A 16179-nucleotide genomic window follows, 5' to 3' on the forward strand; every position below is an offset into this window, starting at 1 on the left:
TGAGTTTTTATTTCCCCCTTTCCTTTGTTTTTACTACTGGTAATGTTTAATGTAAAAATAAGAATGACGTAACCCAGGATCCGGGAACCAACAGATGGTGGCAGATACAAATCTAAAGCAAACTTGGTTTTTAACTTTGCCCTATTTTATTATGTGAGATACGGGTCATTAAAAACCACTTGGGCAAATGCATCAGATGTGTCAATACAGTTGAAATTTCAGCTGTCAATTACAGTTACCTTCAAAGGGACGACAGTAAAAGAGGATTTAGCACACCTCTCAACTGTCTGGCCCTTTGCAGAATTGCTGCCCAGGAAGAGTTTGCCTTCAGTGAGCCCAGGCTCCTTTCTCCACATACTGCTGCTTTTTCTTCTGGCATCTTCCCTTTTCCCACTCCAGCCCCCCTCGGTTCCCCCATGGAAAACACATTGGCAGTAAAACTTTCACTCACTCCATAAACAGAGCCTACTCTGGGTCAGATGCGGCTCTAGATAGGAGAGTCCATGAGGAGCAAGACATAGCTCCTGTCTTTGATGGAAGCTTAACCTGTAAGTCGGAGAACACACTGGGCTAAGGGCTGCCAGGGAGGAGGGACCAAGGAAGTCAGGGAAGGCTCCGATGGACTGCGCCTGCCTCCTAGAACAGATTTGGAGCCCGGGTTTTTAGCCTGGGGAGTTAGCTAAAAAGAGGAGAGAGGGAAGAGTGGTCCAGGCAGAAAAAAACAAGCTCAAAAGTCTCAAATAAAGGCTGGGAAAAGCCTAGCGTTGGCTCCAGCAGTGAATTCTGATCTTCCTGGAGCAAAAGATGTGGAGATGGAGGTAAGGAGTGGGTCTGGTGTGATTTGAGGCTAAAGAGTCATAAGGGTCTATCTATTGTCCCTCCTGGGATTTGCCTACATTTTAAGAGAGGGTTAAATACTTAAACTGCCAATGGCATTTTAGATTTTGGGGGGCATTTAAAAAAATTTAAATTCAATTAATTACCATATAGTATATTATTAGTTTTGTAGAGTTCAGTGATTCATCAGTTTCATACAACACCCGGTGCTCATTACATCCTGTGCCCTCCTTAATGTCCAGCACCCAGTTACCCCATCCCTATCCCACTCCTAGAATTTTAGATTTCGTTAATAAAATTTAGATCCTGTCCTTGGGACAGGACCTATGTTTTTTTTTTTTTTTTTTAAGATTTTATTATTTATTTGACAGAGAGAGAGAGAGAGACAGTAAGAGAGGGAATATAAGCAGGGGGAGTGGGAGAGAGAGAAGCAGGCTTCCTGCTAAGTAGGGAGCCCAATGTGGGGCTCCATATAGGGCTCCATGCAGGGCTCGATCCCAGGACCCTGGGACCATGACCCAAGCCAAAGGCAGATGCTTAATGACTGAGCCACCCAGGCACTCCCCTAATAGGTATTTTTGAAATTACAATGTTCATGGCTTCTTCCTATAAAATAGGTCTTTCTGTAATAGTATGTTCTAGAAGGACTCAAGAACATTTTGCACAGGGGCTCCAAAAAATGACCTTGGAGAGCCCCCCTCCATGCTAGGGAATCTCAATATTCTATACACCTGGAGCACTAAAATTTTAGAAGTCACAATTGGGCATCTTTTGCTTTTTGCATTTTCTTTTCAAATGAGAGCAGGGGGCAGCCCAGGTTTACCCAGGAACACAGCAATGGAACCAAACAGTAGCCCCCCACTGCAGGCCCACAGCTGACCTGGCCTCAGTGGGTTGGGTGGGAAAGAAAAAGAGACCTCTGGCAATGAACCAGCAGCCCTGGCCATCCCATCCTGATTCCACCGTCACCTCAGGGGCCCTTGTCCTTTGGTTGGTCCTCTGGCCTCCCCCTCCAAGATTTACCTCCATGGTCATTGTCATGCAATTGCAGATTTTGGTGGACACAGCCCTTCTCTGGAGTGTCCTCCCACTAAATGGTTTCACTTTTTCTCCCACTAAATAAGCTGACTTCAATTCCCAAGTCTTAAGAAAACACTGCTGGATGGTGTTCCAGGATGTGGTAATTTACCCAAGTGAAACCCCACCCAGCTTGGGAGGCCCCTCCAGGTCCTCTGAGGAGGAGCACACTTGTGAGCAGAATGGGAAGGGCGGTGTTGGGGGGTGGGGGAGGCAAGATACAACCCAGGATGCAGGATTCAGGACTCGGGGGACAGAAGAGGAAACAGAAGTTGGAGGGGATGGGGGAGGGGAAGGCAGAAAGAAGAGAAAGGCAAGGGTAAGAAACCACAGACAGGAAGCCGGGGAGGTAGAAAAGGACCAAGTATAAGGAAGGCAGACGTGTGAGTGCCAAGCAGAAAGCATTTGCACATTACTTAACATACAGTGGGTAAGAAGTAGGTTACCATGCTCACTCTAAAAACATCTTTTTGCTTTTTCTTTTTTTCCAGAATGTGTTCCGGAAATTCCTCTTTATATACAAACTTGAACAAGTACTCCAGCTTCCCGTACCAACTCAGGCTTACACACCTTCCATTTTCCCCTTGTCCCTGCACTGGGTTTTACACTGTGAAGGCAAAGCCTGGAAGCAGAATTGGGAAATTTGCAGATCACAACACAACAACCAGACTACAGCCGCTGAAAACTGGGCTTTGTCTCTTTTTCTAGGATCAGACACATTCATTTAAGAGGCCTTTAGGAAAACTGGGCTGGCACTCCAATTTGACTTAACAACATTAATTGAGCAGTTATTATTTGGATGTGTACTATATTATCACTAGATAAGGTTATTTGCCATGAAACTCCAAGGATAATATGCAGTTGGCATGTTGTTTTCTTGCATCTAAGCTGCATTTATTTATATTTAAAATGAGAAATGCCTTTTCTTCCTTTTCCATCCTCAGGTTTGGGCTTAACATTACTTAACGTTTCTGACCCAGTGTTTCAGAGTGAATCATATTTTCACTGATGCTTGTTAAAGGGAAATGCATCATTCTTTCTCGACCAAAGGTGCTTCACTAAGAGGGAAGTCCTGACACATGCAACAACATGAATAAACCTTAAAGACATTATACTAAGTGAAATAAACCAGTCGCAAAAAGACAAAGGCAGTGTGATTCCACTTATGGGATGGGGGTGGGGGGAATATAGTCAAATTCATAGAGACAGAAAATAGAACGGTGGTTACCACAGACAGAGTGGAGGGGAAAATGAAAAGTTGTTTAATGGGTACAGAGTTTTATAAGATGACAAAGTTCTGGAGATGGATTGCACAACAATATGAATATATTTAAAACTACTGAACTGTACCTTTAAAAATGGTTAAGATGAGGAGCACTTGGCTGATTCAGTTGGTAGAGCATGCAACTCTTGATCTTGGAGTTGTGGGTTCAAGCCCCTCATTGGATATAGAGATTGCTTTAAAATAAAATCTTTAAAAAATGGTTAATACGGTAAACTTTACGTAATAAGGGGGTTTTAGCACAACTAAGAATTTTATATATATGATACAGAGAACTAGAACACTAAATGTAAGGAAGTTTTAGACGTACCTTAATTTCAGCTTTTATTTTCCTTATGTATGTACAAGTGTGATATGATATGATTTTTTAATATCCATGCCTAAATATATTTTCATGAGTATAAAGTAAAAATCCTAGGTAATTGTTTCAAAAGTATTATGGTGGCATGCAGGGTCTTGAGTTATATATCTGATGGTCTTAGTTGAGACTTACTCAGAACTCTTCTCTAGAAAACACATTATTGTAAATATATTTCTAGCATTATTGTTAGTACTACTATTCTCAGTTTAAGCAGAAATGGAATTTATTAAAAGTATTGCAGAGATAAATAGTATTTGCCTGCACTCCTTTTGAACCCCACTTAAATAATAATTAAGCGATTTTTTTTTTTTTTTCTAAACCACTTCATAAATCTCTAAGGACGAAGACAACAGGCTAGATGTCAACAAAATTTTGGAATCTAGAGAGGGTAAGGAAGAATTTAACTGATTTTATAGTTAAGTGCATGTAAGTGCTGAGGAACAAATTTTTAAAAAATTTCAGTATACCAACAGACTCAGTAAATGAACCAATAATTGTACCAGGTAACTCTGAAGGAAGAGGTGAGTATGGGTGGACTGAGAACAGAGTGATTAGTTAAAAATTGTAAGAAGTTTTTTTTTTTTTTCTTTTTAAGAGTTTACTTTTAAGTAATCTCTACATTGATCCCATAAACCCGGGATCAAGAATTGCATGCTCTGCTGACCGAGCAGCCTGGTGTCCCCACCTAAACAATTAAGTTTTATTTCTGCCTGGGTGGCTCAGTCCACTAAGCATCTGCCTTTAGCTCAGGTCATGATCCCAGGGTCCTGGGACTGAGTCCCACGTCGGGGTCTCTGCTCACCAGGGAATCTGCTTCTCCTTCTGCACCTCCCCCTTTCACCCCCACCCCTACTCGTGCTCGCATGCTTTCTCACCTTCTCTCCCACTCTCAAGAATAAATAAATACATTTTATTCCTCACACCAGGGCAGACAGAGATGACCTCTTCCCCACCCTGGCAGAAGATAGAAAGTTTATTTTCAGGACAGTTTGAAACATTGAAGATCTGGACTCAGACACTGGTCATGTTTTGAGTACCTTTTTGGATAGGGAAATTGAGTAAGGTCTGTGTATTGAACAGTGACAACTTCCCCTTCAGTTCCTCTAATAACACACTAGCAACCAAGCTTGAACCTCCCCCTCCCCCACCCCATAGCAGCATATGGGAGGACACCAATCTAAGGAAACCAATACTGACTGTGCGGTGTCCTTTAACTACATAAATTTGCCTCTACCAAGCAATTACAGAGATGTTCACTTACTGAGAAGTCATACATATATACACAGAGCTCCTAAAAAAATGCCCAATTCTATATATGCTTCAAGGGCCAAAGATCTCAAGATAGTGGAGGGAAGACTGTCATGAAAATGACATGCAGAAACAATAAGAAAAAGGGAAATTAGAGAAAATAAGAACAATGTAGGGAGAATAAAAGATTTTTTAAAACTCACTATTGTACTTAGAGAGTGAAGTGTTGATGGAGGGTCCATAAACCAAGAACCAGATGTAAGAAAGGGAAAATCCAGAGAAGAGAAGACCTTCTAGAAATTAAGAAAGTGATACTTTCTGTGCAAGAATAAAGTGGTATCATTTTGAATCTACCTAATCCTCCAGCAATAACCACCACCACCACAAGTGCATAAGAGTGACCTACTATGAAACTAATAAGGTATCCTGTGAATTCCCAAGTACAAGGAGAGGGCTGATTAACTGACAGCAGCAAGACCCACATGATATCAGCAAGTGGCAGGAGATAGTAGAAAGCAGGCAAAGCTAGGATCTTCTGGTGGCACTGAGTGCCCATAAACTCATTATCAAAACTGCCAAAGGTATTTATCCCAAAATCTAAATGTCCACACTCAGCATTGAAAGCTAATTGAACTTTTTGGGGAGTGGTGCTAGAACTGGAAAGGGGTTCCTAGGGGTGAAGGCAAAAGAAAGGCTAGATTATATGGGGCTGTTTGGCCCTATTAAGCCTCAGCACTAACCAATGGAATCTCTTTTGCAGAACAAAGTCCCTCTCAGAGGAAAGTCTGCTGGGGTGGAATCTAAATGAAGCAGCACAGAGACATTGTGGGCAAAGGCAAGAGAAGATCCAGGTAAAGTGGGGGAGGAGGCAGAAAAGCTAGTTTCAGAAAGCACAAGGCAATATTGTTTAACTCTTTATTTTTTTTGTAAAGACTTTATTTATTTATTAGGGAGCCCGATGTGGGACTCGATCCCAGGACCCCAGGATCATGGCCTGAGCTGAAGGCAAAAGCTTCACTGCCTGAGCCACCCAAGCGTCCATGTCTAACTCTAAAATAATAATAGACTAGCCACAGAGCTAGGGAAGCAGTCCTGGCCCACTCTCTCTCCTAAGGTACACCATGTGGGCCCCTTCATGGGGCTGGCTTGATGTGTTCTCACAAAATGGCAGCTGGCTTGCCAGAGCACATGACTCGTGAATGAGAGCAAGGAGAAAGCTGTGAGGCCTGTGGTGACCCAGTCGCTCATCATGCACTCTAACATATTCTATTCGTTAAAAGTGAGTCACTAAGTCCAGCCCTCACACAAGGTAAGGGAAACTAGGTTCTACCCCTTAAAGGGAGGAATACAAAAGAATTTGCAGACATTTAAAATGTCCTACAAAAAAAATTAGAAAGTGGGAGATATAAATAGATGATAGGCAAAGATAAACCAACATGTTTGGGATTCCCTGAAGAAAGGGGATTTCTTGAAGAAGAAACTCAAAGCAAATACTAAAACCTTTAGTTCATGAAACTACTACTTTTTTTTTTTTTAAGATCTTATTTATTTATTTGAGAGAGAGAGAGAAAGAGTACAAACAGGGGGAGCAGTGGAGGGGGGAAGCAGGCTCCCTGCTGAGCCGGGATGTGGGACTCAATCCCAGGACCCTGGGATCATGACCCAAGCTGAAGGCAGACACTTATGCATCTGAGCCACCCAGGCACCCTGTGAAACTACATCTGAAGGAAGACTTAAACCGGCATATTTAAATGGCATAGAGCATACCTAGGACAAGTTACCTGGAATGGATAACACCAAGACATATACCAGTAAGACAAATGAGCTTTAAAAAGAAAGAAAGAAAAGGCAAAAAGATGAGGTCATCCGTAAGGGAAAATAATCAGACTGTCGGCAGACTTTTCAACAGTAGTTTACTATTTTTCCCAGACAGTGGGATACATATTTAAAATACTCAAGGAAGAAAATGAGCCAAGGATTTAATAATTAGCCAAGTTGAACTCTGTAGGCATACGGCTATGAGCATTTAAGAATAAGGAAATATGGTTGCCATGAACTCTTCCTGAGAAATCCTAATCTAAAGATTTATCTTTGGACAACAAAAATAATGAAAATGACATCAGCATAAGGCCTAACTGATGTTGATCACTGAATATATACTTACATGTGGTTCTAAGAATAATTGATATATTTAAGGAAGACCAAGTATTTAATGGTTGTGTGCTCTGACAGTATGAATATTAAATTATGAAACCTATGAAAAAGTAATAGCCCTATAGTATAACAGACTATCATTTCTGTATTATGGAAAAAACTAAAAGAAATAGCTGCAAGTAAAATGATCAATAATAGTCTATTCTCTCCAGAAAGACAGAGAAAAAAAGCAAAGAAATTACATAAGAAAACTTCCCGGAACTGGAAAGTGTGAGTTTCTACATTGAAATAGCCTCCCAAGTAGTCATCAAAAGAATGAAGAAGAGAACACCTGTATCAAAGCACCCGTTCCTGACATTTCTAAACAATGACTAATAGAGGATGCTAAAAGCTGCTATAGAGGAAAAACTTAGATGCATAAAGAAGATCAGGACTCAAACTGACATTGGACTTTCAGCATTAACTTTAAAAGCTAGAAGACTGAAGGGACGCCAGGTTGGCTCAGTCAGTTAAATGTCTGCCTTTGAAGATATGGTCCATATATATAATGGAATATTATGCCTCCATCAGAAAGGATGAATATCCAACTTTTGTATCAATTGGATGGGTCTGGAGGAGATTATGCTGAGTGAAATAAGTCAAGCAGAGAGAGTCAATTATCATATGGTCTCACTTACTTGTGGAGCATAAGGAATACCATGGAGGACATTGGGAGAAGGAGAGGAGAAGTGAGTTGGTGAAAATAGGAGGGGAAGACAAACCATGAGAAACTGTGAACACTGAGAAACAAACTGAGGGATTTGGAGGGGCGTGAGGTGGGGGGTTGGGTGAGCCTGGTGGTGGGTATTAAAGAAGGCATGTATTGCATGGAGCACTGGATGTGGTGCATAAACAATGAGTCTTGGAACACTGAAAAAAAAAAGTCTCCCTTTGGCTCAGGTCATGATCCCAGGGCCTTGGGACGGAGTCCTACCCTGGGCTCCTTGCTCAGTGGAGAGCCTGCTTCTTCCTCTGTCTGCCACTCCCTCTGCTTGTGCTCTCTGTCTCCCTCTCTCTCTCTGACAAATAAAACCTTTTTTAAAAAAGGCTAAAAGACTATAGAATAGTGTCTTCAAAATTCTATGGGAAGTTATTTCCAATGTAGAATTTTACATTCCCAAGTAACCTGTCTTGTGGAAGGTAAGAGATAGAGATTTTGAACAAATTGAGTCTCAAAAAAATTTCCCTCTCATGTATACTTTCAGGAGGCCAATGGATTATATGTACTGCACACCAAATGAGGCAATTAGCCAAGATAAAGAAAAACATAGGATCCAAAAAGGAAAAAGTCCCAAGATATTTACAAAGGGAAATCCCAGAATGACAGGTATTAGGATTAGGGTTTCCCAGGCCATTAGTGGTCAAAACCAGGGATATTTCAGTAAAAACAAAACAAAACAAAACAAAACTGGGGCAAGAGTGATCTCTGATTTATCTGGCCATATTGGAGGGAGTTTTGAAGCTCTACCAGAATCTGTGCATGAATTAGTAATAAGTACAACAGAAAGCAAATTTTAAACTGCAGCGATTCTGAACTATACAGAACACACTAGGGTTGTTGGAGGGGAGGTGGGTGAGGGATAGGCTAAATGGGTGATGTGTATTGAGGAGGGCACTTGTGATGAACACTGGGTGTTATAGGTAACTGATGACTCATGAAATCCCACTCCTGAAACTAATATTACACTATCTGTTAACTAAACACTTAAAAAAAATAAACTGTAGCAATAATTAGAAACTATTAGAAGTATTAAACAAGTTTGTCAAAGTTGTGCAATCAATATAAAAAAATCAATTGAATTTCTATACACTTATCAATGAACAATCCAAAAATGGAATTAAGAGAACAATTCCATTTATAATAGTACCAGAAGAATAAAACACTTGGGAATAAATCTAACAAAAGAAGTGTAAGACTTATGCTTTAAAAATTATAATACATTGTTTGAAACAACTAAAGAACCTCTAAATAAATGGAAGGATATTCCATTTCCAAGGAGCAGAAGACCTAATATGTTAAGATGGTAGTACTCCCCAAACTGACCTACAGATTAACGTAATCACCATCAGAATCCCAGTTGGCTTCTTTGTAGAAATTGATAAGCTGATCCTAAAACTCACATGGAACCTAAAGAGCCAAAAAAGAACAAAGTTGGAGGACTGGAGCTTCCCCTGTTCAAAACTTGCTACAAAGTAGCAATAATCAAGCCAGTGTGGTCCAGCATTATAATAGACACATAGATGAATGGAACAGAATTGAGAGTCCAGATATAAACCCACTTATTTATGGTCAAATAATTTTCAACAAGGTGCTGACACTATTCAATGGGAAAGAGAGCTTCTTTCAACAAATAGTTCTGGAACAATAGTACCCACATGCAAAAGAATGAGATTGGACCCTAATCTCACATCATTACAAAAATTAACTTCAATAAATCAAAGACCTAAAATGGTTTGGGCGTTTTGTCTGTTTGTGGTTGTTAGTTTTTTTTTTTTTTTTAACTTTATTTTATTTATTTATTTACTGGAAGCAACTAAGATATCCTTTTTTTTTTTTTTTTTTGCTTCAGGGAAAATGTGAATCATCAGTCTTACACAATTCACAGCACTCATCATAGTACAAACCCTCCCCAATATCCATAACCCAGCCACCCTAACCCTCCCCTTCCCAACTCCGCAGCAACCCTCAGTTTGTTTCCTGAGATTAAGAATATCTTATGGTTTGTCTCCCTCCCAATATCATCTTGTTTCATTTTGCCCCCCCACCTGCCATGACCCCTGCCCTGCCTCTCAAATTCCTCATATCATTGAGCTCACATGATAATTGTCTTTCTCTGATTGACTTATTTCACTTAGCGTAATACCCTTTAGTTCCATCCATGTCATTGCAAATGGCAAGACTTCGGCGTTTTCCACGGCTTCATAGTATCCAATTGTGTATATATGCCACATCTTTTTTTTTTTTTTTAAAGATTTTATTTATTTATTTGACAGAGAGAGATCACAAGTAGGCAGAGAGGCAGGCAGAGAGAGAGGAAGGGAAGCAGGCTCCCCGCTGAGCAGAGAGCCCAACGCGGGACTCGATCCCAGGACCCTGAGATCACGACCCGAGCCGAAGGCAGCGGCTTAACACACTGAGCCACCCAGGCGCCCCTATATGCCACATCTTTATCCATTCATCTGTTGATGGGCATCTAGATTCTTTCCATAGTTTGGCTATTGTGGACATTGCTATTATAAACATTTGGGTGAACGTGCCCCTTCAGATCACTACATTTGTATCTTTAGGGTAAATACCCAGTAGTGCAATTCCTGGGTCATAGGGTAGTTCTACTTTCAACATTTTGAGGATCCTCCATACTGTTTTCCAGAGTGGTTGCACCAGCTTGCATTCCCACCGACAGCGTAGGAAGGTTCCCCTTTCTCTGCATCCTTGCCAACATCTGTCATTTCCTGACTTACTAATTTTAGCCATTTTGGCTGCTGTGAAGTGGTATCTCATTGTGGTTCTGATTTGTATTTCCCTGATGCTGAGTGACGTTGAGCACTTTTTCATGTGTCTGTTGGCCATTTGGATGTCTTCCTTGCAGAAATGTCTGTTCATGTCTCCTGTCCTTTTCTTGATTGGATTATTTGTTCTTTGGGTGTTGAGTTTGATAAGTTCTTTACAGATTTTGGATACTAGCCTTTTATCTGATATGTCATTTGTAAATATCTTCTCCCATTCTGTCAGCTGTCTTTTGGTGTTGTTGACTGTTTCCTTTGCTGTGCAAAAGCTTTTGATCTTGATAAAGTCCCAGTAGCTCATTTTTGCCCTTGCTTCCCTTGTCTTTGGCAATGTTTCTAAGAAGAAGTTGCTGTGGCTGAGGTTGAAGAGATCATTGCCTATGTTCTCCTCAAGGATTTTGATGGATTCCTTTCTCACATTGAGGTCTTTCATCCATTTTGAGTCTATTTTGTGTGTGGTATAAGGAAATGGTCCATAAAACTTTATTTTATTTAAATCCAATTAATTAACATGCAGTGTATTATTAGTTTCAGAAGTAGACTTCAGTGATTCACCAGTTATATATAATACCCAGTGCTCATTATATCATGTGACCTCCTTAATGCCCCATTTACCCCATCTCCCCAACCCCCTCCCCTCCAGCAACCCTGTTTGTTTCCTATGATTAAGAGTTTTTTTATGGTTTGTCTCCCTCCCTGATTTCATCTTGTTTTTTTTTTTTTCCCTCCCTTCCCCTATGTGCCTCTGTTTTGTTTCTTAAATTCCACATGAGTGAGATTATATGATAATTGTCTTTCTCTGATTGACTTGTTTCACTTAGCATAATGCCCTCTAGTTCCATCCACGTCAAAGACCTAAAATGTAAGAGGTGGGGTGCATGGTTGTCTCAGTTGGTAGAGCATGTGACTCTTGATCTCAGGTTTTAAAATTTGAGACCCTTGTTGGGGGTAGAGATTACATAAGGATAAAATCTTTAGGGGCACCTGGGTGGCTCAGTGGGTTAGACCTCTGCCTTCAGCTCAGGTTGTGATCTCAAGGTCCTGGGATCGAGCCCCGCATCTGGCTCTCTGCTCTTCGGGGAACCTGCTTCCCCCTCTCTCTCTGCCTGCCTCTCTGCCTACTTGTGATCTCTCTGTCTGTCAAATAAATAAATAAAATATTTTTTTTAAAAAAGAATAAAATCTTTAAAAAATGTAAGAGACAAAACTATAAAATTCTTAAAAGGTAACATAGGAGTAAATCTTTGTGACTTTTGACTTGCCAGTTCTTAGATATGATACCAAAACCCCAAGTAACAAAAGCAACAAAGAGAAGAAATAGATCAATTGGCGTTTATCAAAATTCAAAACTTTTGAGCCTTGAGGGATATTATCAGGAAAATGAAAAAACTCACAGAATGGAGAAAATATTTATAAATCATTTATGTGATTAAAAAAAACTTGCATCTAGGGGCGCCAGGGTGGCTCAGTGTGTTAAGCCTCTGCCTACGGCTCAGGTCATGATCTCAGGGTCTTCGGATCAAGCCCTGAATCGGGCTCTCTGCTCAGCAGGAAGCCTGCTTCCCCCCTCTCTCTGCCTGCCTCACTCTGCCTAATTATGATCTCTCTCTCTGTGTCAAATAAATAATTTTAAAAATCCTTAGATCTAGAACATGTAAAGAACTTTTACAAGTCAATACTAAAAAGACTAACCCAACTCATAACTTAAAATGGGCAAATGATATGAATATACGTTTTTCCAAAGAAAACAGACAGATGGCCAATAAGCTCATGAAAAGACACTCAACATCATTAGTCACCAAGGAAATGCAAATCTACACTAGGATGAGATACCACTTCATATCCAGTAGGATGGTTAGAATAAAAAAGTCAGATAACAATGTGGAGAATTCAAAACACTGCATGTACTGCTGGCTGGAACAGAAAATGGCAAAACTGGCAAAATGGCACTTTGCTTTTTTTGTTTTTGTTTGGGTTTATTTTGTTTTGTTTTGTTTTTGAGGGGGTGCACAATCACTTTGGACAACAGTCTGGGGGTTCCCCTGTGCCCTGCACCAGGAAAACATTAAAACTCAGACAAAATCCCAAGCCTCAGAGGTCTATCTAGACAAATCCTGATCGTGAAATCAGCTTAAGGTAAAGAAAGTCCAAAGATAATTAGAGAGCTGTAATTAGCTGTTCAGTTAGTCACAGAAAATAATACAGGTCCAGGGAGGTTTGAAACATCTACTCCCCTCTGGTCCTTAAGCTAGATGCTCAATGTAACTCATTCCAGCTGCATTTCTTTCTTTCTTTCTTTTTTTTTTTTCTAAAGGACCCTGAGATTACAACCTGAGTGGAAGGCAGAGGCCTAACCCACTGAGCCACCCAGGCGCCCACCAGCTGCATTTCTTATGCTCCCTTTTAAACCTCTTCAAAGCAGTCTGGAGCGACTGCCTGATAGAGGAACGCAATGAGACAAACATTTGTATGATAAGCATGTGTATGTACGTTACACAGCCCTGAGTTCTGACAAAGCTCACCTTTGATGAACTTGTCCTTATATAGCTTCTATATTCCTAACATAGAGAACAGATAAACAGAAGGGAACATGCTTTGATGAAATGCGGAAGAAATGGAGAAATACGGTGGTTTCACTCTTGGCAGAGAAAAGACCAAAGACAAGAAATGCAGCACTAGATACATACAGGGTTTTCAGCTTCCCCTAAGTGGCCTCAGGTGATCTCTGAAAATGGTTTGCCAGTCACTTGACCCAGAAAACCCTACAAAATCATGCAAATCAAGAGGTTCAAATCTTCGTGCTCACTTTAAGAACTCACATGAAACTGCCCAGGCCATCAAGGGCATGCATATCTGAGAAGCCACCAGGTATCTGAAAGATGTCACTTTGCAGAAGCCACGTGTGCCATTCCCCACTGAGCCACCCAGGCACCCCACAGGTGGTGGACCTGGCAGGTGTGTCTGGGCCAAACAGTGGGACTGGGCACAGGCTTGGAAGGCTCAAAAGTAGTGCTGGATTTTTACCACGTGTGCTTAAAAATGCATAGCGTAATGCTGAACTTAAGGATTTAGAGACAGATTCTCTAGTCACTGAGCACATCCAAGTGCACAAAGCCCCAAAGATGCAGCGTAGAACTTATGGGGCTCCTGGTCAAATGAACTCAGCCATGAGCTCTCCCTGCCATGCTGAGATGATGATCCTTACTGAAAAAGAGAAGGTTTTTCCCAAACCAGAAGAGGAGCTCACCCAGAAGAAAAAGATATCACAGAAGAAACTAAAGAAACAAAAGCTTGTGGCCTGGGAGTCGATTCTGCATAAAATAAATACAGAAAGTACAGGGTTTGCGAAAGCTGAAGTGAGAGCTGGAAGGCTTTCGAAAGCGCGGCTCTCATTTAAATCTGGCTCCTCTGAGACGTGGTGTGATGAGCACCACGACTTGCACGTTCAAAATCTCCTTCAACCCTCTTCCAGCAGCTTTTCCGTATTGCAGGGACTACAAGCCTTTTTTTTTTCTTTTTCAAAAAAGGTTTATTTATCTATTCATTTTCTTTGAGAGAGAGATGTGCAAGCTGGAGGAGGGATTGAGGGAGGGAGAGAGTCTCATGCCAACTCCATGCTGAGTGTGGAGCCCCACTCTGGGCTGGATCTCATGACGCGGAGATCGTGACCTGAGCCAAAACCAAGAGTCAGACACTTAACCAACGGAGTCACCCAGGCGCCCTGAGACTACAAATTTAAGGATTTTTCCCAGCCTCCCCGAAAGCTAGGTTCTGGATGTGATCTAAGTCTGGCTGATCTCTCACGTTGGTGCAAGCCTTGAATCTGTAAGCAGGGTACTTGGGGACAGGGGCAGGTCACGTGACACCCAATTTCCTGATGTATGTGGTCTCAAGCCAGCAGCTGTGACAGCTGCTTCCAGTTTCACAGGCACATCTTTTTTTTTTTTTTTTCAAAGATTTTATTTATTTATTTGACAGAGATCACAACTAGGCAGAAAGGCAGGCAGAGAGTGAGAGGGGAGAAGCAGGCTCCCTGCTGAGCAGAGAGCCCAATGTCGGGCTCGATCCCAGGACCCTGAGATCATGACCTGAGCCAAAGGCAGAGGCTTAACCCACTGAGCCACCCAGGCACCCCACAGGCAGCATCCTTAATGTCACCCCGGCAGCAGTGTTCTTGCTGGGCCATTTCCGTGAGGGTGGCTCTAGGTTCTTCCTGGAAACAGTATAGAATCCATTTCTCCATGATTCCGTAAGCCATTTAATACCTGTAATAAATGCCTTTCTACCAAGCTAGCCAGAGCTGATCCTAGATCAGGCTGAATACCTCCAATGGCAGGAGGCGATGGTAACTTCTGAAGGAGTGGGAGACACCACTGGGAAAACTTATAACAGGCGGACCTGCTCAATCTTTCAACTTGGTTCATTGCCTCCCAACAAGAAGGAGCTCAGTGCCCACTCCACAAGGGCTGCTGGGGTAAAGAGAAGGATTATAGAAGGGTGATGCATGACCGCTGTTTGTTTAAAGAAAACCCAAATAAATTTAGAACAACTTATTGAGGTCTTTAATGAAGTCCAGAAGGCCCATCCAGTGTGGCTTCTCTGTGTTTCACAAGCCCGGTAGACCATTCCCCTACTTTTTCTTGTCCAGCCATGCTGGCCTTTCCTTTTTTGGATTGACTATGCCCTTCTCTGTTCCCAGCCTGGAACATTCTTTAACTGATGACTCCTACGTGTTCTCAAGTCAATCCTCCCATCAAATCTCAGACTTTGGGTTGTTCATGTTATGTGCTCTCTTGACATGTTCTATCTCTCTTCGTAATGAGTCACAGCCAGAATTAAATACTGATTTATGGAAGTTAAAAATAGGGGTCTGCCCTGCAGACAAAGTTCAGGAGAGCAGAGCCTGCCTTATGGGCTAGCATATTCCTGACGTCTCACAGGGCTTGGTGCGTGGCTGGTACTCAGTAAGTGTAGTTTGAGTCAAGGCGCTCCATCTTCCTGGTTCAGTTTTGTTGCATCTCTGAATACGTGCCCCCAGATTGTGGCAGCAAGGGAAGATAGCCTGCAGAATCGGCCACAGGTTCCTAAATACTTCTGCGTGGGAGTGACCTGCTTCCCTTCCTACTAACATTTTTTTGGCCAAAGCAAGTCACGAGGTCATCTACCTTCAAAAGGGTGATCAGGAATGGGAGAAGGACTGGAAATTTTGACCTCTTGCAGCTCCCCACCTGAGAGGCTAACCTAAACATTAAGGTTGGGATGGGGGAAGTACTGATTAGTCTATAAGTAGTGGCTTGAGTTTTACTTCCTAAAGCAAGCACATTGCATTCTTTGTTCTAAGGCACATTTTTCCCCTTTCAGTTTTATTGTTAGGTTCTCTCCTGGCTAATGAGCATTCATATCTTGGCAGTCCTAAGCTCAGGGCTTTACCAGAAATGTCCCTGTGAAAATGAACTTTAGGTCAATAGCAGAATTTGCTTACCCAAGCTGGCTCATCATCTATTCATTGCCTTAATGAGGACAAGCAGACTTAGTCCCTTTGTTACACATGAACCATGGGTGTACTGTTGCTTTCATTCATTTGTTTTGAAATTAGCTGTTCTTGGGTCTTTGCAGAATGGTGACTGCAGATTGCATCAACAATCAACCACACATTTATTGAACATCTGTTACC

General features: G+C 41.7%; 1 pseudogene across 1 annotated transcript; it reads left to right on the plus strand.

Moving 5' to 3' along the window:
• The first annotated feature begins 13236 nt into the window (after positions 1-13236).
• On the plus strand, positions 13237-15633 carry LOC309859594 (large ribosomal subunit protein uL22 pseudogene; annotated as a pseudogene). Its single transcript has 2 exons — positions 13237-13987; positions 15544-15633. The product of its transcript is annotated as a large ribosomal subunit protein uL22 pseudogene (transcript).
• The last annotated feature ends 546 nt before the right edge of the window (positions 15634-16179 follow it).

The sequence above is a fragment of the Mustela nivalis genome (assembly GCF_964662115.1).
Source record: "Mustela nivalis genome assembly, chromosome: 1".
Taxonomy (NCBI): Eukaryota; Metazoa; Chordata; class Mammalia; order Carnivora; family Mustelidae; genus Mustela; species Mustela nivalis.